This window comes from Canis lupus, chromosome 23 (assembly GCF_048164855.1).
Source record: "Canis lupus baileyi chromosome 23, mCanLup2.hap1, whole genome shotgun sequence".
In the NCBI taxonomy this organism is placed as follows: domain Eukaryota; kingdom Metazoa; phylum Chordata; class Mammalia; order Carnivora; family Canidae; genus Canis; species Canis lupus.
Window position 1 is genome coordinate 38,348,310 of NC_132860.1, and position 27,101 is coordinate 38,375,410.

General features: G+C 39.1%; 1 long non-coding RNA gene across 2 annotated transcripts in view; it reads left to right on the plus strand.

Moving 5' to 3' along the window:
- LOC140615105 (uncharacterized) overlaps positions 1–27,101 on the plus strand; it is a 140,884-nt gene that overhangs the window by 28,457 nt on the left and 85,326 nt on the right. For both annotated transcript variants that reach the window (XR_012015779.1, XR_012015780.1), the window contains exons 2-3: positions 2,878–2,978; positions 3,460–3,734. This is a non-coding gene — a long non-coding RNA (uncharacterized lncRNA). The remainder of the gene's footprint in view (positions 1–2,877; positions 2,979–3,459; positions 3,735–27,101) is intronic.

Consider the following 27,101-nt stretch of genomic DNA (forward strand, 5'->3'; position numbering starts at 1 on the left):
CATCAACCAGTAAGAAGACAAGTATAGGAATGAGTCTGTGTAATGAAGGGGCTATTATAGAAGAATCTGATAAACTGAAAAGGCCTGGCATAAAGCAACATCAAAAACCATATTAATTCTGGTATTTCTTATATAGATGGGATAGGTCAGAAATTAACAACTTTGTGTTAGAAAAGCAAAATGATAGGGGTACCTGAGTGACTTAGTCACTTAAGCATCCAACTCTTGATTTCTACTCAGGCATGATCTCAGGGTCATGAAATCGAGCCCTGCCTCAGGCTTGGGGTTCAGCATGTAGTCTGTTTGGGATTCTCTTCCTTTACCTCTCCTTTTGCCCCTCCCCCCCCCACTCACAAATGCATATGTACACACTCTCTCTGTCTCTCAAATAAATAAATAAATAAATAAATAAATAAATAAATAAATAAAATCTTTAAAAATAAAGAACAGCAAAAATGATATCCCAGGGGAGATGTTTAAACACTAGGGCTTAGGGAGTGATGGTTTTCTCCTCCAAAGCACACTTTGCATATAAGGAAGCATCCTAGTGATTATAAATTATTTTAATGTTTGTCTCTCTTGAATTTATTTTATTTACACTTAATTTTTTAGCTGAAAATAGATTTTGAAGACCTGAATGTGTAAAGTAAAAATGATGAAGAAAAGGCCTACTTCTCAAAGGCAGAAAGCTCTATTACAAAAATAGACTAATGATTAATAAAACACTACTGAATCTAGTAGTGATAATAATAGAGTGAATAATAGTGATTCTTCTAGGAAGTGACTACCTTAATATTTTGTGTGTCTGAGATCAAGGGCTACATCCATTGCTCTTTAAATCCTCCCAATTCTAAGAACTATAAATTTATGAACCAGAATCTGAAAGAGAAGTAAAATAAACCCTTTTCTCTTTAGTATGTCTATGCCTAAGAATCATTTTCAAACCAGGTTGTATTATTTCTTCATGCCATGCCATATTCTATCTACATGCCAAGTGGAAAACGTAGTTGAAAATGTTCTTTGGCCAAATATAACTCTGTTCTGGGAAACTGCTTCCTTTACCAACCACAGCTATTCAGACACATCTTATGTAGTATAGGTATCCAAGGAATACCCACCATGGTCCCTCAAGCCCCTGATTTAACTCTTAGGAAAAATTGAAAATTGATTACAAAGGCATCTGGGACTGGCATGGGGGTCTTTTTTCTTGCTTACTTCAAACATAGCCAACAAGTTGGTTGTGCATTGTGAGAGAGGACAATGGAAGCATCTTGTAATAGCCAAGCAAGTCATCCTTTTAGACATTTCCATATGACTGTCTCAAAGGTAGGTCTATCATCAAATCAAAACCAATTCCCCAAAAAATTGTTCTACTTGTGATCTTTCCTTTCTCAGTAAATGGCACCACCATAACCCAAACATTGAAATCCAAACCTAGGACTTCTTCTAGTTTCTGCTTTTCCTCACTCCCCAAATCCAATTTACCAACAAATTCTGGAAATTCTGAACAAATTATTCCGAAAGAAATCCTGAATTTCACCATCATTGCTGTTATTATCCTGCTCCAAGCCACCATCATCACACATCTGGGCTACTATAAAAGCTTCCTGTTTTCACTGTTCCTTTTCTATATTCCACCCTGTAGCCGGAAGACAGAATAGTCTTTTTTTTTTTTTAAAAGATTTTATTTATTTATTCATTGAGAGACACATAGAGAGAGGCAAAGACTTAGGGAGAGGGAGAAGCAGACTCCCTGTGGGGAGCCTGACATGGGCCTCGATCCCAGGACCCCGGGATCACGACCTGAGCCAAAGGCAGACGCTAAACCACTGAGCCACCCAGGCACCCCCAGAATCATCTTCTTAAAAACATAGATCAGTCTATATCTCTTCCTGGTTTAATCCAACCCTGTCCAAGGCCTCCCACTGTAACTGGGAGAGCTATATGGTCTGGCCTCTGCCTACATCTTCAATCTCACCTCTTACCTCTCACTTCTTTGTTCAGTTCACCCCAGCTACATTGTCATTTCCTCTATCCCATGGGCTTGTATACCAAGCTCCTCTGCACTCAATGCCCTTGGATTGCTGTTTCCTTTTGCCGATACACTTTTCCCCAGGCCTTCTTCTATATGTCTGCTACTGATTCAGGTCTTTGCTCAGTTATTAGTTCCTCAGAAAAGCCTTCCCACCTTTCCTCTCCCTATTAATTAGATTTTGGAGGAGAGATTTGATTTTTTTTTTTTATCTATGTGCATCTATTACTTTGATTTGTAAATTAAAGTAAAAATAAATGTATAAATAAACAAAATGGCTTCTTTAATCACTATCACTTTGTTTTGCTTTCTTCATTGCAATCATCATTATCTCAAATTAATTTTCTTTATTTATGTGCTTTCTTGTTTATTGTGTTTCCTACTACAATGTAAGCTCCATGAGGGAGGAAATTTATTTCAGTGATGCATGTCTGCCATATCAACCAGTGTATCCCAGCGCCTACACGGTCTTTTGTAAATTATAGACTTTCAATAAATATTTGTTAAATGAATACATTTCAGTTGCCTAAGAGAGGTTGTTTCCTTTGGTTGAGAATGGTCTTGTGCATTCATTTGAAAAGAGTGTTTAGTGAAATATTTTGTCTAAGTTGGGTTCTCTTTGCATATTAAGATACTACTGCCAATACCCATGCACATCATAGTTTGTTGACACAAATGAGAAATTGTATGCATGTGTACAGAGCTTGTAACAAAGATGACAAATAGATGGATCTCTATATCTGTTTAAGCATATTAGTGGAAAGGTTCACATCAAAGTGAAAATTGAAAAGCAAACTTAATGTTGACTTTGATCTAATCGCTAATATCTGAGTTCTGCTTTCTAGGTAGTGGTGAATTGTGTGGAATTGCTGATGCTGGAGATGAAACCAGAATATGAGGATACTCTAAACTGATTTGTAGCACAGTAAAAATGGAAGAATAAGAGGTAAGGATAACTGCCTAGACACTCCAAATAGGACACAAAGTTATGAGAACATGGTTATGACAAGTTGTTTAGAATCATGGCTTTGAAAAATAAGAATTATAATTGATTAAATGCCTACTGTGTACCAGATCATTGTCTAGAATCTTTATACATACAACATAAGTAGGTATGGTTTCCCCATAGCTATGTGAAAAGTAGAGCAATAACTTAAATTAGATTTTTCAAATCCCGAAGCTGACATACTGTCCACTGCACCACCCAGTCTTCTGATGATGCACTCCATTTATTTCTGTGACTCCTGGCACAAGTTTAGAGTCTGGCACAGCATCCTAATGGAGTCATGCCTAGCTGGGTGGTAAATGCCTTTGCTGCCAGCAGAGGGGACACCTAAATGTCCAAGCTAAGCTGGGTCCAAGGTTTGCTGATTAAGCAGGTTTCAAGTCTTGTGCTCACTCTTCTTCCTCCTCTCTTTCTTTCCCAGCTTCCCCTGCAGCTCACCTCTGCCTCTGTCCACTGGGGAAAACATCTCCAGGTGCTAATAAAAAAGATAACTCTGGCCATGGTGTGTGAGGTGAAGAGGCAGCTCAGCAAAATCACTACTGAGAACCTGGGCAGGCTTAGGCAATGTGACCTGAAGAGCTGAAGTGTGCAGTCCACAGAGAGGAAGAATTGGGCAGAATGCAAAATTGAAGTGGATGCGCATAGAGGAAAATCTTCCTGACAAAGATTAATTAGTTATGAGACTAACTCTCCAAGGTAAGGGATGTGGCTCCATTTTCTAACTCATGAGCAGAAGACATGCTAGAGAGGACAGGAAAGAGATGGGGAAGAGGGGGAGGCATCAATGACTAATAGGTGCTTTCTACCTTTGAGTTTTATGAAGATGAATGGAGCATTTTTGAATGGAAGAATATAAAATAATAATAATAATAATAATAATAATAATAATAATAATAATAATGGAATAAAGCTGACTAAAGCCCTGCAAAGATAAAGAGGAATAGAGGCTTTGGGCCCCATGCTGATTGAGAAAAATCATTTCTTCCAACTGGGAGATGTAGAGGCAAGTGGTTCAGAGTTTTAAATTTAGAGTTCAGACTCTGCCACTTGCCCATTATACAAACCTGAGCAAATTACTTAGCCTTTCTAAGTTACAAAGTAGGAATAATACCCAATTTTTTTTTGTCTCTCATTATAAAATAAGGATAACATTGCAGAGGATTCTTATAAGATTGAATGAGATAACTCATGTAAAAATCAGTCTAGCATGTAGAAAGTACTCATTGAATGATGGCAATTATTAACGGGCCAGGGCTTTGTGCAGAGGGGGAATATAGCCAGGTCAGTTATCAAGGTCAGATTATGGGAACAATCCTTCCCTTTAAACTTAAGGATGGTGCCTTCCTGGCTTAATTATTTGCTGTGTCGATCGTCCACACTTCTACTGACTTGGCTTTTAGCTCACAGAGAAGATAAAGCCCAAATATGATTGATAGCCCCCTACTTGGAGGCAAGTTTGTCAAAGAACAACTCAACACATGTTGGTACTCTGCATCATTCTGAAGATAAAACCATCTCCCCATGGAAGTGTGTTATGCACAGAAGATAATACTAATTACATTATGCATTTATTCAATCTTTTACAGTGTACAAAGCACTCTGACTTGGGAAAAATTACTATTTCTATTTTACTTTTCAAGTTTTATTTATTTATTTGAGAGAAATGAGGGATGGGAGCAGAGGGAAAGGGAGAGAAGAGTCTTAAGCAGACTCTGTGCTGAGCTCAGAGCCTGATGTGGGCTTTTGTTTCATAACCTTGAAATCACGACCTGAGTGGAAATCAAGAATCAGTTTAACCAACTGTCCCACCTGGTGCCCCGGCTATTTCTATTTTATAGATGAGGAGACAGAGAGTTAGAGAAGTGAAGCAACTTGATTAAAGTGGCATAGATAATTGGTGGGTGGAACAGGAATCCAACACCCAACTCCTCCAGACTTCCAGTTTGGAGCTCTTTTATACCACAAGATGTCATAGGCAATGGGAGCAGGTAGCAGATTAGAAAACTAGTTGCTTCCCATCATGAAAGCATTGGATTTTAGGACAGAAAGTAGCTTTCAGATTACCTAATACCATGGTTTTTAGGCTGAAACCAAGGAATCCTGTAGGAAGTGGAGAAAACCAGCAGGAGGTAGGACTATATGCATCTCAATTTTTCTCAATTAATTTTATAACATTACAGTGCACTTTGAATGAATCTCTAAATCATTAAGACTTTCCTTTAAAAGGAACAAAGTTGGGGTGCCTGGGTGGCTCAGTCAGTTAAGTGTCTGCCTTCAGCTCAGGTCATGATCCCAAGGTCCTGGGATTAAGCCTGCTTCTCCCTCTCCCTTGGTTGCTCCTCCTGCTTGTGCATTCTCTCTCTCTAATAAAGCAATAAAATCTGGGTGGGGGGTGGGGGTGACTGGGTGATGGGCACTGAGGGGGGCACTTGATGGGATGAGCACTGGGTGTTATTCTATATGTTGGCAAATTGAACACCAATAAAAAATAAATTTACAAAAAAATAAAATCTTAAAAAACAATAATAAAAGAAAAAAATAAAAAGAATGAAGTTGAAAACTCCTGATCTAGTTCAACTGCTTCATTTCTCCAAGAATGATACTGAGGCCCAGTCTGGTTAAGTAACTTGTCCAAATCTCATAACTAGTTAGAAGCAGAGTGAGGAATAGCATTGAATCTTCTTTACCTGCACATTTGATAAGCATGCCATAAATGTCCTCATTCTCCAAATATTTTCCTTTGATTACCTCAAGCAAGTCATTTAAATCATCAAGAAGAAATAAGCCCTGAGGTTAGTCTCTCCTAATGACTCACTCTGGGACCTTGATCAGTACACTGATCTCTGAACCCTTGGTTTTTCCATAAGTAATATGGGATGATGATTCCTGTCTAGGAAGCTCTCAGTGGGGATGTTGTGATGACTGTAAAAAAGAACATGTGAAGGTTCACAAGGTTCTTCTGGGGAAGGACTCAGCAAGTTCAATATCTTATTTACAAATGCCCACTAAGGATGTCATTGCTTCTAAGGTGATCTCTATAATTCACTGTCCCTATGTATTTGTTGTTTCTGATTTGAGAAGGCAATGTAGTTCATTTTTGTAATCATGTTAAAGTTTATGAAATAGCCTCAAAAACTTCTTATCACTTGGCTTTCTGAGAGGACTGTGAGTTCTTACTACTTGGAGTTGATAGGTAAATCTTTTAAGGTTAAACTCCTTTCATTCTAGATATGTTATAAAGGAAGCTATCAATACTGGGTTCTAGCAAACATGGGTAACCTAGAGCTATATGAGATCAAAGGCCTTTTGTGTAAGTTACAGAGTGTAGAATCCTTCCACCTAAGTGGCAGTTTTTCCTTCTTCCACAAGGTATAGTAAGAAAATACTATCACAGACCTTCAAGTTGACCTTGAAAGCAACCTAATGTATTTGTGATCTTTCTTTATTTCTCTGAGCTTGTTTTCTCACTTGTAAAAGGCAGTGTTGACCTTACCTTTCTACCTCATTGGGCCATCAACTGTCAAAAGATAGAATACAGGGTGCCGTGTTTTAAAACTGTGAAGTATATGCTTACTAAAAGGATTGTCATTTTTAAGAATGCATAAAATTCTACAGTTGTTTGTATGTACATATCAATTAAATCCTCTCAATTTATTAGAAATACCTACTTTGGAATGATCAACTACTCAGGGTAAAGAAAGATGTTTTGAATTATACTGATCTCTTTTATAGAATGTAAAGTGGCCTTACTGAGCAAGGCAAAGTTAGAGCTAAGGAATTACCTCCTTAACTGGCATTATCACAAAACCAGAAATATTTTCCTATTTTCAATTAAGAATATTTTAAATTAAAAAAAATAAGAAATTAAACAGATCTTTACCAAAATTCTCCTCTGGATGCCTCAAATTTCTAACTATATCTTTTGGAGAACAGCATTTCTATGATTATTCATGTTGATACTTTAAAAAATCTGGACCTAGTTTCCATCATGCAGACAAGCCACAGAAGCCGACCAATATTTTAAGACTGCAATGTTTACTAATGGATGTCTGGCTAGAAAAAGTGTTGGCAGAATTCTGGCGGAGGCATTTACTCTCACTAATGATGTGGAACAGGGCTGCGTAATCGTGTCCACTTGGATTAAGTCTACCCAAGGCTGTCATATTTTGAAATGGAACCAGAACAAGCACCCCCAAAAGTCCTGGGATTTTCCTGGAAGAAGCATTACATCAGAGCTAGTTTAGACCTTCCCAAAGTCATCATACCAGCCATTCCTTTCATTTGAGACCCTCTTTACAAAAATGACTTCACAGAGTAGAGTGAATATCAGACTCTTTTGCAGAATGTTTAGAGACATAAAAACAGTGTATCCTATATTTGGGCCATCCTGGGTCAGGAAAAATCTTTCAAACATTTCCTTAGAAAACACATCAAATCAACTACTTTTCTTGCTCATATACTAACATATCCCAAGGGTAAAGGGACACTCGATCCACACCCCCATCCCTCAACTCCATGCCCCAGGAAAGAAAACTATTCCCAGTTATGCATTATCAATTTCTTTCCCAGCTATACCTGAATCTAGAAGCATCAGTAGTTATTCATCAATAAGGAAGAAGGGCAATGACATTCATTTTGACTGTCTGGACATTGTTGCTGTATCACTCTTCTGGGGGAAAGTAATTTCTGTCTATTAAAAGAGACAGATTCCAAACTAAGATATGTGGGAAATCATTTAGTATTTAATAGAATTCAAGTCATGTACATAGCCTAAAAAATTATAATTAAAAAGGAGCCAGGCAAGGAAAATTAATAACAGCAAGCCTTTAAAATGGAAATCCTTAGAATAAAGGAATAGCCTTTGTTATCATATTAGTATTACTCTGTATTAAAAATGTCAAGATACTGTCATTGAATTTCTTTCCCTTCTACCTAGTTTCTAGACCTCCAAGGAATCTTCATTCTATTTTCTGAAATTAGATGCTGCTTCAAAGATTTTAGAAGTAAACCATGAAATGAGTACCAAGAAAGCATTAATTTTTGCAGATCATTATTAAATAACATTTTTATCCCACATTAATAATGTAATCACAACGTTTGTCAAATATCCCAAGATATGCTTTCAACAAATGTCTAATGTTTTCTGCAACCAAATCTGAATGTTTCAAATGGTTAGGAACTTAGATTTGGGGTAGAAAAAGGTCCTGTATCTCTCCCCTTATCCCTCCCCCCTTTTCCCTCCCTTCCTTTCTTTCTTCCTCCCATTCATCCTTCCTTTTTCCACTCATATGGCCTTTTGATGTTCCTTATCTATACCAGGGCAACATTTCAGTGGAAGGGATACCTCGGAAAACAATGTGCCAAATGCTTGTGTGGTAGCATTCAGACAAGGAGATGTATTTGCAATGTGTGATACTGTAGTCACCGCTGCTCCTGTATGTCCTCTCTCAAGATGTTTGTGCCTGCATTGTTGATCAGATGTCATCAAAGATTATCCCTTTAATTTTTAACATTGTCAAAGTTAATATATGCCCTTTGCTTTTCAATATCATCAGTGTTAATGCAAACCTTTTAATTTTTAACATTTTAAAGTTAATATAAACTCCATTAATGCTTCTCAGCTGATTAAACACAGGAATGATCACTATGAACTAGTCATATTAGTAGTTTTTCCAGTAGGTAGTAAATTCTTTTTTTGGTGATAACATTGTCAACAGTTATAATGATATATATCCTTATTTACAATATTATTTTGTATGCAAATTACTATCATTCTCAGTACCTCATTGGGGCTCTCCTCACAGCTCACCACTCCAGGCTTCTTTCCTGTCTGTGCTATCTTGTCACCTCTCCCCCATGTCACCTCTTCCTCTTCCTCCTTTCCACCTCTCCCTCCCCCTGGAGCTTATTGTCTACATGTGCATCAACTCCTGCCTTCATCCATCTAAGTTTTGTTAACACCTGATAGTATATATAGTAAACTTTACTGTGTTGGTTTCCTAGGGCTGCCATAGCAGAGGATTGCAAATTGAGTGGCTTAAACGGCCTAAGTTTATTATGTCAAAGTTCTGAAAGCTAGAAATGTGAAATCAAGTTGTTGGCAGGGTTGTGTCTTCTGAGAGCTGTGAGAGAAGGATCTGTTCTAGGCCTTTCTCCTTGACTTGTAAATGGCTGTGTTCTTCCTGTGTCTCTTAACATTGTCTTCCCTTTATGCATATCTATGTGTCCAAATTACCCCCTCTATAAGAATACCAATCATGTTGAATTTGGATCCAACCTAACAATCTCATTTTAATATGATTATCTTTATAAAGATCCTATCTCCAAATAAGGTGGCATCCTGAGGTACTAGATGTTAGGACTCTAACATATCTGTTTTTGGACACAACTCAACCCATAGCACTAAGGTTTAAAGATAACACACAAGGGGATCCCTGGGTGGCTCATCGGTTTAGCACCTGCCTTCAACCCAGGGCATGATCCTGGAGACCCAGGATCGAGTCCCGCGTCAGGCTCCCTGCATGGAGCCTGCTTCTCCCTCTGCCTGTGTCTCTCCTCTCTCTCCCTCTCTCTGTGTATCTCATGAATAAATAAATAAAATCTTAAAAAAAAATAAAGATAACACACAAGAAATACAGCATAGAAAAGAAAAACTTAAACTAAATCTTAAGCATCTTTGTTGGAGAATCTATTGGCTATGCCTGGTATAGAGTCTGATTCTGTCTATTCTTCTGTCCAAACTGCTACAATATTTCTGGGGCCACCTCACCATTCTGCATGGAAATCTGATGGTATACATGCCTCTCTCCCTGTGATGGTTAATTTTATATATCAGGTCGACTGAGCCACAGGGTATTCAGATATTTAGTTAAACATTATTCTGAGTGTTTCTGTGAGGGTGTTTTTGGATGAGATAAACATTTAAGTTAGTAGACTGAGTATAGTATATTGCTCTCTCTAATATGAGTGGGCTCCGCCCAATCAGTTGAAGGCCTGAATAGAACACAAGTCTAACCTTTCCCTAAATAATAAAGAATTCTCCTCCCTGACCTGCAAACTGGGGCATCAGCATTTCTAGATCTACAGCAGCTACCAGCATAAGACCACCTGGGACACTGGCCCTATAGAATATGCATCTCCCTACCCCCTCACCCACACACATATATGCTATTGGTTCTGTTTCTCTGGAAAACTTTAACTAATACATTCCCTAAGACCATGTCCTACCTAATAAAGAATAACTACAAATAGCATAAGTATCACTTCAGGATTGCAATCTATCTGCTACAGTGCCAGCCCTTTTTCTTACTAACTACTCTACCCAAATCCTTCAGTCTTAAGTGTTTATATCTGGGTTATTCCCCTGGCTTTCACTCATCTTTATGACTGAAAATGCTCCCCCATTGGTCTCTCCAAGAGCATACCTCAAAGACAAAAATCTAGCTCTCAATCTTAGTGCCATCATGGATTAAGAGATACTGAGATCCAAACTCAGAGCATTCTGCTATGTGCACAGAACTTCTCACATACTCTTTGCATACATCTCAAATCATAGAATTTCTCAAGCTCTCCTCATCTGATTCCATCTAAGGCTTTTTGTGCAACTATGTAATTCCTGCTATAGCTTAATATTTCATGGGTATGGCTTTATAAAGAATTAACCTTGTCTGTTTAGGACTCAAAACTCTCCAAAGTTTAAACAGATCAGCGCTACACCAAATCGAACGCTTGGAAGAGTGTTTCTATGTTGGAAGGGGCCACATGACACCCCTGACTCCATGCTTGACTTTCGTCTTCACGTTGGGTTTCTGTTTTCCAGACTCCCTAGGCTACTACATCACCTGGTCCTGTCTTACACAAAGCTGTGCGGTTCCCCTTTAAAATTTTCAATGTGGACAAAAATGTTTTTTCTTGGCATAACTAAGACAGGCTGGTATTTTCAAGAACAGCTTTACTAAACATGAGGGAAAACAGAAAACAAATAATTACAGAAAACATACATGGTATAAAAATAGCCAAGTTTCCAACTGCAGGTTTCTGTTTCTAAAAATTCCATTAGAAGCAGGAAAGTTTTACTGGGCCTCAATCGCATTTACCCTTAGTCAACCACATCCCTTAATTTTGCCATATCCTGTCTGGTCTCCTTCTCCCCCACCTCCAACACCTCATCTATCCCTGGGCCCTATAATCTTGAGCTGCTAGCTAGTTTTTTAAATCCATATCCCAAAGAAAAAAAATACCCTATAACTTACCTTTTAAAATTATCATTCTCCTATTAAAAATATTCTGCATTCCCAAAGACTTGCCAAAATGCCTGCTTGTAAGAGATTTTTAGGTTTTGATGTTGAAGATCCACTGGATCTCAAACATTAACTCTTCTCAGTACTGATATTAAATCAGCATAAAATAAAATGATTCCTGGGATAATGAATATTTACAATGGCAGATAAATAAATTTGAGCTCAAATAAATTTGAAGAATGTAGGGTTAAACTAAGTTTCAGTTTTTCTAATACATAATGTCTCAAATCATTTCATGCTGTCACCAAATACTTGCTGAGCACCTATTATGTGCCAGGCACTGCTGTAGGTACTGAAAAAATCCTGATGAATAATGAGCAAAACAGATAAGATCCCTACCTTGCCTTCATAGAATTCACTTTCTAGGTATAGTTCACCAAAAAAGGTGAATGACCAAGCAAACAAGATTTCAAATAATGGTAAGGACTGTGAAGATATTAAGGGATGATGTCATAGGGAAGAACTAGAATTGGGGAAACCCAGGTGGCAGAGGGAACAATGAGTGCACAGACCTGGCAGGCAAAAGCTTGACCTATTGAAAGAAGAAAGAGACTCTGTGGCTGGAGCCAAGAAACTGAACAGGAAAGTGCGTATGAAGAGGTATGATCTTAGAGGCCATGGTAAGAAGGAAGATTTGATCATTGGTGTGATGGAAAGCAATTTGAAGGCCTTTAAGCCTTAGCATAATCTAATAATACAATTGGAAAAAATAAATCTCCTTGGCTCTTATGTAGAGAATGGAATCTATCTATCTATCTATCTATCTATCTATCTATCTATCTATCTATCTAAAGAATGGAATTTAAAGGCCAAGATTACAAGTGGAGACCAGTTAGGAGTCTCTTATAATAGTTCACTTGAGAGGTAATAATGGGGTTGTCAGAACAGGAGAGAGATGTGGATGGCCTCAGCATGTTTTTCAGGAGTGGAGACAACAGGGCTTCCTGATGAATTAATGTTGCAAATAGGGACCAGAGAGAAGACTGTGATGACTTGTAACTTTGGGGCTTGAGCAGTTAATTGGTGGTATTTTTGACTGAGCAAGAGAAAACTAAGGAAATCAAGAGATTGTTTTATCCATGTTCTGTTCAAGGTACCTATTACACACGTAAGAGGTACTATCAAGTAGACCGATATATGAATGTGGAACTTAGGAGAAAGATTTGTGTTATAAATTAGGAAATCATTGGCATAGAAATGGTATTTAAAGTCATGGATCTGGACAAGATCACCTAGTGAGAGTGTAGAGAGGAGTTAAGACCCAAAGCCAAGCCCTATGGCACTTCAAATTGAGAAATTTGCTACAGAGGAGGAGCCAGCAGGGAAGATTTTTAATGCGTTCATGTGCATTAATGACTCCTTAAGTGGCAATACAGAAGACAGCATTTCCCAGACTTATTTGACCTTGGAACCTTTTGTCACACAGCACCTCACAGAGATAGGATTCCAAGGAAAACATTTTGAGAAATATTGTTCATAACCTTCTAGCTGCACTCCATTGTAGCATAATATGTTAACTTCTAAGGTGACATAGGCAGGTCTTCTCCCTCTAAGAAGAGAGGTATTTCGATGAAAGTTGCTAAGCAAAACACTGCCCTGATGATCCAGGCCAAAAAATGTACCTGCAGGAAGCACACATGAGCCAAATGCAGTCATAAGGAAGGAAGGCTGTTCCACCATCGTGTTACTGAGCCAAACCTCACATGCTGACTCTTTTTAAGTCTTTTTACATTAATAGTACTTATTTTGCTGGAGGAGTGAGATTGAAGGTCTGAGGAGAGGCCCGGGGGGAAATGCTCTTTTCTTTTTTTTTTTTTTTTCTTTTTTTTTTTGTGAATTATGTAACTTTTTTCAAAATGCTAACATTTGGGTGTTTTACCTATAAATAATACCAGGGTATCATTTGATACTCTGGAAAAAAAGTTAATTTAGATAAAGATTTTTCTCTATTTTATTATTTATTTATTTATTTATTTATTTATTTATTTATTTATGATAGTCACCCAGAGAGAGAGAGAGAGAGAGAGGCAGGGACACAGGCAGAGGGAGAAGCAGGCTCCACGCACCGGAGCCGGACGTGGGATTCGATCCCGGGTCTCCAGGATCGCGCCTTGGGCTAAAGGCAGGCGCCAAACCGCTGCGCCACCCAGGGATCCCGATTTTTCTCTATTTTCTAGTTAGCTAGTTTTTTCATTTTTGTTATAAAGAACAGAAACTTACTCAGGTATATTATTGGGATCTGAGGCAGCCCTAAAGATAATTTCTCTGTAGGACCCACTTTCCCTCCCCTTCTCTCTCTCTCCTTCTCTACCCAATCCTTCCCTGGCGAAATAGGCTAGAGTCCCTATGGTCTTTCTCTCATAGTACCTCAGAGATACTATGAGACACTTTACAGTTCCACATTAAGAAATTGTAATAAAAACCTCTACATTTGTATAGCACTAAGTGGACCACACATTTTGTGGACTGTTTGTATTCCTGTAAAATCCATATGTTGAAATCCTTAACCTTCAATGTGATGGTATTAAGAGGTGTGGTAGTAATTGGGATGTAATTAAGTCTTGAGCATGGAGCCCTTGTGGGTGAGATTATTACCCTTATAAGAAACACAAGAGCAAACTGATAGTTGCCAGAGGGAGTGGAATGGGGAGAATGAGCAAAATAGATAAAAAGGAGTGAGAGATACTGGCTTTCAGTTATAGAATGAATAAGCCATGACAATAAAAGGTAGAGCAGAGGGAATGTAGTCAATGGTATTATAATTGCATTGTATGGTGACAAATGGTAACTACATTTGCAGTGAGCATAGCATAATGTGTAAACTTGTTCAATCATACATATACGTTGTATACCTCAAGCTAATGTAACATTATATGTCAACCATACTCAAATTAAAAAAAAAAATTAAAAACAAGAAGAAAAAAACCCAGGAGAGATGATCTTTCTTTCTCTCTCAGCTGTGTGAGGATACAAGGAGAAAGCAGTCATGTGCAAACAGGAAGAGTTCCCTCGCCAGACACCAGATCTGCTGGGGCATTGATTTTGGACTTCTAGCTTCCCGGACTGTGAGAAATAAATGTTTGTTGTTTAAGCCACCCAATCAGTCTATGCTATTCCTCTAGAACAGCCCAAAGTAAGAGAACATGGTCTTGGAGGTTTGCTTTGTAAACAAGGAGACCAAGACCTGGGGAGGAGAGACAACCCAGTGGAAGGAGCCCTACATGGGCCTGATAATCCTAAATTGTTCTTTTGTGTGTCTGCCTGCAAGTGGCTTCATTTGGGCTTCAAATTCCTCTTCTGCAAAAGGAAAAGATTAGGAAGGGGTAAGTAATTTTCAATCTGCATTTTCCAGCATTTACAATCTGATTTTATGATTTTGAGATGGAGTGTCTTGGCTGAGGTTATACGGTAAGGTGGGATATACTTGTTCTATCACCTCGTTCAATGTTTTGCTTCATGACACCACACTGCACTTCCATTAAAAAAATATATATTTCAATTTCAACTAATCTTTTTCATCTTTTTGGATTGCCATGAAAACACTGCCAGAAGGCAGCATTGTGCAGTGCAAAAGCATAAACTTTGAAACAAATGGCATGGGACCTAAGTTTGGATGTAGGTCTACTTTTAGGTCTGTGACCTTGGAGCACCTAGTTAACCCCTTCTCAGTCTCATTTTGTCATCTATAAGACAAGTGTATGTAATACCTGCCTTATAGGATTGCTGATCAGATTGAAATTGTATCTACAAAACATTATGGTCATAGCAGGTACAGGCATTCTTAGTCCATTCAGGCTGCTAACAGAAATTTACTTCTCACATTTTTGGAGTTTGAGAAGTTCAAAATCAAGGTTCTGACATATCTAGTGTCTGGTGAGAACCCACTTCCTGGTTTGCAGATGGCAGAAAAGGGGCTAGCAAATTCTTGGCCTTTGCTTATAAGGGCACTAATCCCAGTCATGAGAGCTCTGCCCTCATTACCTAATCATTCCCCAAATCGTGCCCCACTTCCTAATACTGGGGATTAGGATTTTAACATACGAATTTGAGAAAGACACAAGCATTCTCTAGCACAGTCCATCTCACATTTCACAGCTCCCTCCTTCTTAAGGATTTGGGCAGATAAGGAATTACAGCAGAGTTCATGAACCAGGATGGGGATGGGGCATGCATGTTCCGGATAAGTAATATTTATTCGGGAAACCATCTTAGTTTAATCATTCTTGTTGAAAACCTTTTCAAAATATTGCTCCGTCCTCCTACTTTGGAAACCACACACTCTGAATGTAATTGAATCTTTCTTGATGATTGAAGACCTTGCCATGCCTCAGGCTTATTATTCAGAACTTATTCAGCTGCTTGGATAAGTATGCAGAAGGTGCAAAACTTAGTTGGAAACATGTTGAACTCAGGAAATCTTCTAGAAGTTTGTTATTTAGTTTGAATTGAAATCTTTGTTAACAGTTTTTTTGTGGTTCAGACTTCTAAATAGTGTAAACATTCCATTTATAGATGAGGTTATTAGATATTGTGTGCTGGTTAAACAAATGATCAACAGATTTTTTCCTTTGAATGACTAATGTATTGAAGGACCTGAGGCAGACATCATTTTGAAGATGAGGAAATATGAAGATTAGTTTGAGGCCTTAAGGAATGAATACCCCCATGGGGGGAGGGGCAAAACATAAACTCATAAAAAAGTAACTGTAACAACAAGAGCCAAGTGAAAAAGAGAAGTCTTCATAAAGAAGTCAGTAAGTGAAATGGGACTTGAACCATGTAGGATTTGGTCCACTTGTGCTCAGTGGTAAGAAGAATGTTTGATAGGGAAGGGGTTTTTAAAGTAGAGGGAATAATTTGAATAAATACATAGGGATGGGATGGGGAAGCTTGAGGTCTATCCAAAGGACCATAAATTGTTCAGAAATAATTAAGGCTAACAAAATATATTTAGTTGGGACATTACTGGTTTTTGATAAAATGTGCTGAATAGGCCAATGTCTTGAAAAGTGTTTCTCAGGCTCCTGTAGTTGTGGGAAACTATTATCTACTGTACATGCTTTTGTTGTTGTTTTTTTTTTCAAATATTTTATTTATTTATTGATGAGAGACACAGAGAGGGAGCCAGAGACATAGGCAGAGGGAGAAGCAGGCCCCATGCAAGGAGCCTGATGTAGGACTCGATCCTGGGACTCCAGGATCATGTCCTGGGCCAAAGGCAAGGGCTTAACCACTGAGCCACCCAAGCATCCCTACTGCACATGCTTTTGTAAATTATTTTATTTCTGTGGGCCTATAATATATATTTTACAAGATAATTCATAGGGCTTCCAATTTGCCTGTTGTTAGAAGCCTTAGAATCATTTCTTGGACACCAAAGATGTCTAGTACACCAGAAAACCCTACCAAGATCCAATTTTCTTTGTAGAAAACAACCTTTAGAGCCACAGGATAGGTCCTGTTTAGACCTCATTGCCCCTCCTTAACCACCTCAAGTTAGCAGTGTGGAGGAGAGAAATAGATTTCTCTATTCTCCCCACTTGCCTCACCTGCCCCTCATTTTCCAGCCCAGCCCTGTGCCCCCTCTGATCCCATACTGGATCCTTAAAAAGAAGGTCACTTTCCTCAGAGGGAAAGACAGCCTTTCATCTACTGATACATGGACTTCCATACTCCTTTATGAAAGTGGAAAATGAGAAAAAGAGAAAAATCTGTGCAGGACCCTGGTGTTATGGGACATAGTCCACTTTGTGGAAGTCATCACTCCTAGCAGAGGTAAATAGCATGACATAACAATGTGTATATTCCACATTAAATTATCTGAGTAATGAGTCCCTTGTTAAAAATCGCTGGATAGACCATCTTGTTAACATTTCCAAGTATTGGTTGACTCTGATAAGTAAAGAAAGACTGATGAGATTCTCAAACTCAGCATTCCACATGTAGAACAAACCTAGGCTATGCCAAAGAACATGACCTTTTTGCTTTTTAAGGAAGCAAACATCGTATCCTGAATACCAGATGAGGAGGGCACTTGGTGTTGCTGCCTGAATAGGGCCAAGGTTCCCTTCTAGTCTTCTTTTTTCATTGTTGTTTTTCCATATTTGACCTCTTTGTTCCTGCCATTCACCTTTGATCATAAACATAAAACTGCTCACCATATAATGAAAAGCTCTTTTCCTAACAAGGCACAGGGCCAGAGTGGTAGAATTGGAAGGAAACTCAGAAGCATTGAATTCACCCTTCTGCCTTTTGAGATAAGGAAAACGAAGCCCAGAAAGATAAAGTAGCCTTATTGAATATGGAGACGATACAGATGGAAGCAAGTGGTATTTCAGGTAGTGTTCGTACAGAGTGTGATCACACATGTGATCGCATAAAAAAACCTGTGATGTAGGTGACATTATTAGGATTTTTTTTTTTTTAATACATGAGGAAACTGAGACCCAGAGAATTCTCCTGTAAGGAGAAAGAGCACATGCCTTTTCATCAGGGAAACTGCCATGACAATGCCTAGTGGCTCTGAAATGCCAAACTCTGCTCTGAAGGGCTAGGCATTCAAAGATTGATAAGATGCTGCCCATGTGCTCACATCTATGAGGGGAGGGTTGTCAGCCCACACACAGGGCTACCCTAATGCTATCATAACATTACCTGAATCCTGGAAGCCTGAGTTCCATGCAGCCATTTGATGCCCTCTAAACATGGTTTTGTGGAAACCTTAGAAAGAACCAGCTCTTCTGCAGAGGAATCTATATTTTAAACTAGACAAAACTAAGGGTCTCTGTAACATGAAAAGTAAATAAAGTTGGCTCAAGATTACAGAGGCATTCAGAGTTTAATTGGAAATCGAGGTGGAATGGGGATGAACTACGGGCTTTCAGGACTCTTTTTGTTCTTTTACTGTTCTTTGTGAAGAGCACCTATCTCTGTGACCCTGCCTTTTCAAGTGGCACTGACGAGCATACACTCTTTTTTTCCCCCTTTTATTCTTTTTCCCCTTTTTATTCTTGGGGAAAGAATCTGATCACTAACTAGATGATACTTTTGTGGATGGCGAAAAATCATTTGGAACTTATGGTCGTCTAAGACAAGGATCAGCAAACCACTCCCTATAGGCTAAATCCAGCCTGCTGCCTATTTTTGTAGGCTTATGAGTTAAGGCCAGTTTTTACATTTTTAAATGATTAGAAAAAATCAAAAGAAGAAGAATATTTCATGCCACATGAATCCTATATTAAATTTAAATTTCAGTGGCAATAAATAAAATTTTAGGGGAATACAGATATTTTTTATCATTTCCATTTTATTTATGACTGCTTTTGTGCTACAATAATGGGATTTAATAGTTGCAACAAGTTTTATGGCCTGCAGAGCTTAAATATTTACTGTCCAGCACTCAACAGAGAATCTTTGCTAACCCCTGTTTTAGAGCACTAATCATATGTAAAAAAATTGTTCTATTCATATTCATCTCCTAAACTAGACTTTTGAGCTTGTGAGGGACTCCACTTTGCTTAGAATGAACCTTTACTCTTGGTTGGTACTGTACATGTCTGTAGGGTGAAAAGAAAAATAAATAAATGATGTAGGTTTCACCAAGTTACTTCTCATTTCTGAGCCATAGTTTTCCTCTTTTTTTTAAAAGATTTATTTATTTATTCAGAGAGAGAGAGAGAGAGAGGAGAGGCAGAGACACAGGCAGAGGGAGAAGCAGGCTCCATACAGGAAGCCTGACATGGGACTCGATCCCAGGTCTCCAGGATCACACCCCGGACCACAGGCGGCACTAAACCACTGCACCACCGGGGATGCCCCATAGTTTTCCTCTTTTGTGAAATGAAAGAGTTGGCTAAGGTGACCTTGGTCCCTTCTAGCTCTGAATGTTTGCTTCATAACATTCTATGCTTTAATGTTACTGCAGCCAAAAATAAGTATTATGTTCAGTTAATTGAATCTTCTTTTTATAACTTTGGGTTCTCCCTTAGTGACTTTCTGAATATTGGCTGGTTTCTCAGGTCTGTCAGTACCATGAAGGGAATGCCCTTACTAGCTAACTTTACTGGAGCATATGATGTTAGTATTGTGTACAATATCTATTGTGTGGAAATTCATTATAAATCAGTAACTTCCTTTTCTTCATAGCTGCCTGTCTTATGTGAGTCTGGTGACATGAACAATTTTCTCAGGGCTTGGTTACTATTAAGAATCTGAACATGTGAAGTCCAGAGACCACATTCTGGGTTTATGACCACTCTTACCCCACTTCCATCAAGATGCATCCACATGGCCTAGAAAACAGCTATCTGACGTTAGTTAGAACATCTCACTACTTAGAAAAATTTAGTATTTGGAAAATAGTGGCATTTTTAAACCAAATGGATATAAAAGTTCTCCTCCAAACCTCACAAGTGCACAGGGCCATGCCCTCAGGTGGTGGTCAGTGGACACTGTCATGGAGCAAGGTTATATGGCCTGATGTGTTATCAACGGGATTTGATTTGAATGATTATCATGCACTGTTTCATCCCAGAAGGATCATTGCCTCTTCCCAACCCCATCACTGGTAAGGGGGCAGAAAATCTTAGAATTAAGGCACATATGATATGAGGAAGCATGTTTGCCCTAAGTGTGGCCCAATGAAGGCTTCCTGTGCAGCAGCCAAGACCAGCCATCATGTAACAGGTGAAATTTGTTTTTGGACTCTTCTGTTCCCTTCTCTACTTCTTCCCCAAGGTTTCTAACACTGTCCATTCCACCTTGGACCTCTGCTATGATGCACTAGGCATAAGAAGCACCCAAACTTTAAGTTCAGTATCTCCTTTCCCTTTCTCTTTTAAATGAAAGGTAGTGAGGTGTAATGGAAAAGGGTAAAGCACTGAAAATCATGTTAGTCTGAGATCCAGTTCCTCCACTCAGGGGTAGAGTCTCAGTTCCTATTATCTACTTAGTGAAGATGATACTTACTACCTACCACTACTTATCACCCAGAGTCCCTTACAGGCAAGGACCATGCATTATTTATTCTTCTTTTTATCTTGCATTGCTCAGTACATAGCATGCAGTAGACATTTGACAAGTGTCTGAGCAAAAATTGAACTGACTTTACACATAATCTTACATGGATCATGACACATGGAGTGTTCTACTCAGTTCACTGTCAGCAAATACTAGGCAGACATGTCCCACTTCTCACTTCTTTGCCAAATGGTCTAAAACAGTTACTATATTCTTTCCAGCTGAGTGTCTTCTTTATCTAAGTTTCACAATCTTCAGCAAAGTCCTCTGGAAGGCCACTGTGATTTGACTGAAATTATCACTGAAGGAAAAAACAATTAGATACAATTCTGGTTTGAATTCAACCTCCACCTTATAAATGAAGAAACCTAGACCTAAGAAGATTATGTGATTTGGCAGAGGTCACAGAACTAATTGCAGAGGGAGTTGAAACTAGAATATCGGTCTCTAGGTTCTTCACCCAATTCTCTATCGACTATATAACATCTGTGTTCTGATAGAAGTCTCAATGCCTTCAAGCCAAGAAGTGAGCACTGGGGGGAATAGCTAGCAAGGATGAGTATGGGAGGCAGGGAGGGTGGGAAAATAGGAGGGCCTAGAGTCACATAGCTGTTTCCCTGTCAATTCAGAAGGCAAGCAAGTTATTCAGCAACTTTCACTGATGGCCTCTTTCAGGCAAAGGTACAAGGCCCCAGAGATCTAGATAGATAAAATGAGGACTCTGCCCCAAGACTTATAGACCCATAAACAGTGAAAAACAAAACAGGATGATAAGTTAGCTAACAGAGATTTGCTAAGAGCCCTTTAAGGACTAGAGGGCATGACCCAGAGAAGTCAAGGAGGGCTTAACTGAGGAAGGAACTTCTGAGCTGATTCTTTCAAAAAGAGTTACGGTTCTCCAAAGCAAAGAAGGGAAAGCGTCTTCCAGCAGAAGGAACTGTGTGCAAAGACATGGTCTAGAAAGGCATGGCTTGGCATATATAGGGACTAACAAAGAGTTCTTCATGGAGACAACATTGATATATGGTAAATGGGGGAAAAGAAGGGAGGGGATAAAGAACAGTGCCAGGAAAGGGACCTAGGAAGAAAAGTAAATGCAGCCTGCTTCGAAGGAGACTACAGAGGTTGATAATATCTTTATGATATTATCTTTGGATCATATCTTTAACTTAATATAGCAGATCCTAAATCCCAACACACTGCCCAGTGGCATGCTATTCCCATTACATAACACGTTGTATATTTTGTTCTCCATTCTATTGCCAGCACCTATAGGTGGCAAATAAATATTTGCCATGTCTGGCACCTAGGAAATATCAAATAAATATTCTATAAATATTTATAAATATTCTATATATTTCTCTACATATATTCTATATATAGAATATTCATAAATATTCTATAAATATTTATTTGAACCATGCCTAGAACCTAGTAGATATTAAATAAATATTTGTAGAATTAGTCTTTTAAGTGATACATTTTTACCATGGCAACCACATACAGAGTGACTTTAAAATATCCTGTCTTTTAGTTGTCATTAGTACAACTGTATTTGCAATGCATTTGGAGTTCTGACTTAGAAAATATGGTAACAAAACTCATAGATACAATCTCATCAAAAACTCCCTTGCCAGCTCGAGTATTTGGGAGGGATATGGGAAGGGGATGTGGTTTTATGTAGAGCACACCATTTCTGGGCTAGAGGCCTCAGCCACTCCCTTCTGCATGGCTACTCGCCCATGTGGTCTCAGATGAGAGCAGCCCTTCTGTCTCATTCTTTGCCCACTGAACACACAGGCTTTAGGAGTCTTGGATGAAAGTAGAAAGCATTAGCATCTTGGAAAGGATCTAATTGGGGTGCTTGTGGCCTTGTACGGGTCTTTCCAAACAGGTTTCTGGCTGTCCTATTGGGAGAGGAAATCTCCAACATCTGCAGAGATGAGTGTGTTGTTACAAACTTAATATCCGCCCAACACTCCCTGAAATATACTATTTAATGTGCTTGATTAGTACTGTCAAGTGGATCATCAGCGAAAACCATTATCAACCGTATAATGCTCATTTTGTTCTCATTCTTCCTCACCTTCTTCCTCTTCACTTCATTCTCCTTCTTCTTCTTCTACTGTCTTTCCATTTTTGTTTGGTTTTAGATTCAGATGTCAAAATTACTGACTGTACATAGATTTTTATTTTAGTTGTGGAAGAGGCTTGCATTATGTTCTGACTTTTCACAGCCTATCTCTATCTCCTAGAAAATTTTACATCTCTTCTGCCTTTCTTAATGGTTTTACCATTCTCCCATTCACCCAAAATAAAAATCCTTAGAACTTTCTCCTCTATTTCTCTCACCACTTCATTCTTGAGTCCCCTTAATTCTACCCCAAATTTTCCTCACCTGTATGTCTTCTTTTCTGTCTTCTTTTCTTTCTTTTCTGGGTTGTTCAAACAGCATCTTAACTGACTCCAATATCTCCTAATCAGCAGCCTTTGCACTGCTCACTAAATCACATTGGACAGTGTCACTGTCCTCCTCTGAAGCCATGGGCAGCTCCTCATCATACAGGGAATAAAATACAAAATCTTTGGCGTGCTATTCAAGACCATGTTGAGTCTTGACAGTGCTTTCCAGCCAACCTTTGGAAATGAAAAATCCACAGAAAAAAATAGCTGTATAAATAGATGGATAAATGTGTGTGTGTGTGTGTATATATATATATATATACACACACACATACACATATATGTATGTATATATATGTACATACACATATATGTGTGTATACACACATACACATATATGTATGTATATATGTATATACACACACACACACATATATAGACACACACACATATATATAGACACACACACACAGTGTTATAAGTGGTTATTAAGATTTCTAGGCAAGCCCACAGAAGTCTGTTCAATGTATAATTGTAGGCAGACTACTGTGCATGTGCAATTTTTTAAAAAAATTACTTAGCAATGCCAATAAATATAACAGGAAAACCACTAAAATTTTTAAATATTTTTAAGCAATAGATCCTGACTACTGGCCTTTGGGGTAACAAGTCTTACTAGGTGACATTTGTTATATGCTTGCGATATGCCAGGCCATGTACTAAGACCTTTACAAGCATTAGCATTACAAGTGTTTGATCTCACAATAACCTTATAAAATAGATTTCATTCTTTTCCCCATTTAACAAACAAGGAAACTGAGAAACAGGAAAGTTAAATAACCTGCCCAAGGTCACATAGGGAGTGGTAATGGTGAGATATGAATTGAGGCAGCTTGGTTCCAAAGCTCCCACTGTGAATGACAACCCTAGATTAAGAACCACTGGAGAGTTCTCTGGAAGAGACAGGGCCAGTTAATAGTGGGGGATGCACAGGAAGTTTCTAAAACTGACTGACTGGGGACAAAGCTGGGTAGTCAGGATAGGGTACTGGGTGTATGTTTTTTGTTATGGTCATTTTGATACTAGTGGTATTTTGACATTCATACTTAATTCATTTCTATGAAGAATAAAGCATTAAATTTTCAACTTAAAAGATCGTTAAGTACTCTGCAGTAGAAACTCATTCTAATATCACGATGAAGTGGGGGCTGGAGTCAGATGTGGTAAGAGACAATGAAGCCTAGAAATCAGGTAAGGTTTCATACACATTATTTGTGCATTTGTTTAAAAAGATTGGCTTGATACATAGGATTACAGAATGTCCATGGTGTCAAAGTGGTCTAAAAAAAGGTTCTACTTCAAAGAGACTTACAGGAGGAAGAGGTTAAGCAGTGAGCGCTAACCACAACCTGCCTTGGGCAGAAGCAGAAGGAAGCCTCAGGCCAAGTAATGGGAGGAGAGTCACTTTCTGTTCTGGTCTTCAGAAAGGGCAAAGAATCAAAATACCATTTTTGCAATGGATGAGTTTACAAAATTGCAGGAAGTGTGACAAGACTTGAAAGACAAGACACATTTTTTTTTAAGGAGTTCAGCTTTTTATTGAATAGGTTACAGAAGAGGTTTAGTTAGAAAGACCAAAGCCCATGTCATCATCAGACTCCTCTGAGTCTTCTTTGCTTCTAACCTCCTTTTCCTCTGCTGGGGCAGCCATGGTGCAGAGGGTGGGAGCTGCTCCTGGTACAGCGCCGGCTGCTTGGGAGGGTCCACCGCCCCCTATATTGCAGATAGGGCTCTCGATGTTGACATTGGCCAGGGCCTTTGCAAACAAGCCTGGCCCAAAAGATCCAACATTTATACCTGCTGCTTTAATGAGGGCAGTGCTCTTATGCTCCAAGACCATCACCTCATCGTGGAGCAGGTCAAGGGCCAAGTATCCTACTCTACCACTTACCAGCTATGTGTCTTCAGGCAAATCTCAACCTCTGAACCTTAGTTTCTTCATGGAATCAAAGGGAGTAATAATATTGCTTAATTCCCAAGATTACTGGGGGCCTTAAATTGTGCCTCAGCTTGTCAGCATTCAGTAAATATTTATCAAATGGCAAGAGCAGTTAGTGGCATTACCACTATTTTATTTTACTTTTTTGTATTTCTTAAGTTTTCTATCACAAACGTATATTGCTTTTGTAATTAGAAACAAAAACATGAAACTTACTCTTTTTTAAAATAACAAACATAATTTCTCATATTTTCACATTTGCTCTCTTCACCTTCGTTTCTTTCATTTCCCTTGCTGCTATATATAAAAATGGGTCCTCTCCACCCAGCAATATTCAGGAGATGCTATGTGACGTCAGTTATCATCTATACTCCAGCATGGCTTTAAGGGGTCAGCTCAGGGTACCGAGGCCTACAGTACTTAGATGAGGCTGAGATCAGTAGTAGCTCGTTGCCATGGGAGCTCTGTTCTCTCCATTACCCATCCATCCCTGTCCAGACACTGCCAGGCCTCAGAGAGCTCCATTTTTTTTTTAATCCTACTAGTTTCATTTATTCAGCACCAAGACCCAGAGTTACTGACATAGGCTGTAGGAGTCAAGCCTACAGTTGGTCTTTGGAAACCAGGGAGAGCGTGGGTGAAATAAATAAAGCAAAGTTCTGGCAGAAAACTGGCTTTTAATCTTGAAGTGTCCCCTGATTCTCTTCTTTTCTTTATAATTTTAGGTTTGTGGGTCCCAGATCTCCATATTTGCCTTCTGGTGCTGCCTTAGCAATAATAAAAGATGAATGCAGGGATTTAAGGCTGAGTTTTATCAGCTCCTAAAGCATTCTCTCATTAGAAAGCATAACCAGAGGTCTCTGTCACATTTGAAGCTACCTGGTCTGCCCACCCTCTCATGCAGTGGGCCTTTTCTCACACAAACAGGTAAGGGAAGAGCCGAAGGGCCAGGATTTTTCTCAGTGTGTGGGCTTCTTGGAGCACAGGGTGTGGTTCATCAGCTTCCTCTCAAACCCACTCCTGCTTGCCTGTTCCTATTTCAGCCAGTATCACTGCCATCCACCCAGCTGCCTAGGTTAGAAATCTAGGTGTCATCCTTTCCCTCTATTCACACCCCACATCCCATTATACATGTAGTCCTACTTTCTCTACTGCTACAAATGGCCCTCGAAGTCATCTGGTTCTCTCCATTTCCACTACTACGAACTAATCAAGACAACCATGACCTCCTGCCTCTATAATTGGTATCCCCCAAATAGGACAGTTGTTTGAATGCCGGGTAGCCCCAGATGACATTTATAGAGAAGATAAGGAACGTGTCAGGGTTACCGAGGCAGTCAGTGACAGCAGATCCAGAGGAGAGTCCAGGCTTTCTGGTTCCAAGTTGAGCACTGCTCCTGGACACCATTTGTTCATTCATTCACTATGCAGTTAACCCTTGAACAATGCAAGGGTCAGGGCCAACCTCCCACACAGTTGAAAATTTACATTTAACTTTTGACTCCTCCGAAACTTAACTACCAGTAGCCTAGAAGCCTTGCTGATAAGATAAACGATCATTTTGTATATGTGTTGTAACTATATTCTTACAATGAAGTGAACTAGAAAAAAAAGTTATTAAGAAAATCACAAAGAAGAGAAAATACATTTACAGTACTGTACTATATTAATTGAAGATAAAACTGCATAAAGGTGGACCCAGGCAGCTCAAACCTGTGTTGTTCAAGGTCAACTGTATTGCATTGAGACCCTGATTGGTGTTGGGCACAGTGCTGGATCAAATCATTATCTCCCTCTGGGGTTTCTTCAGTGTCACCTCTGGGGGTGACTCCCCATGTTGGATTAGGGTCTTCAGCCTGTTGATTTATGGCCTGATCACTCTTGCATATTCTCAACTACATTAGAGTAGGGCATATCTCAGGCCCCTGCCACTCCTCTCATTCTGACATTCCACGAGTGAGACCAACAGCAAATGTACACATCGAGGCACTTCTCCCAAGGAAAAGATTCTATGTGAGTTCAATATTTACAGCACAAATAAGTGGAAATGTTTCCCTTTAGACCAAACTTATAACCTACATAGGAAAGGGGTACAGGAAAGTTGATCTGGTTCAGCTTTCATTCCTATGACACTCCATAACTTCTTGGAAAGTCAGTGCTCAGAGCATGCATGATAAGTTCCTCAGTATACCCAGGGTTCCAACTGATTCACCTAACACATGTTACTAAAGGTGTACTATGTGCCAAACACAGTGCTGGTGCTGGGAACACAGTGCTGTATAACATAGACAGACATCTTACTTTAGGGGACCTCATAGGCTAATGGAATCTGAGCTAAGCTGT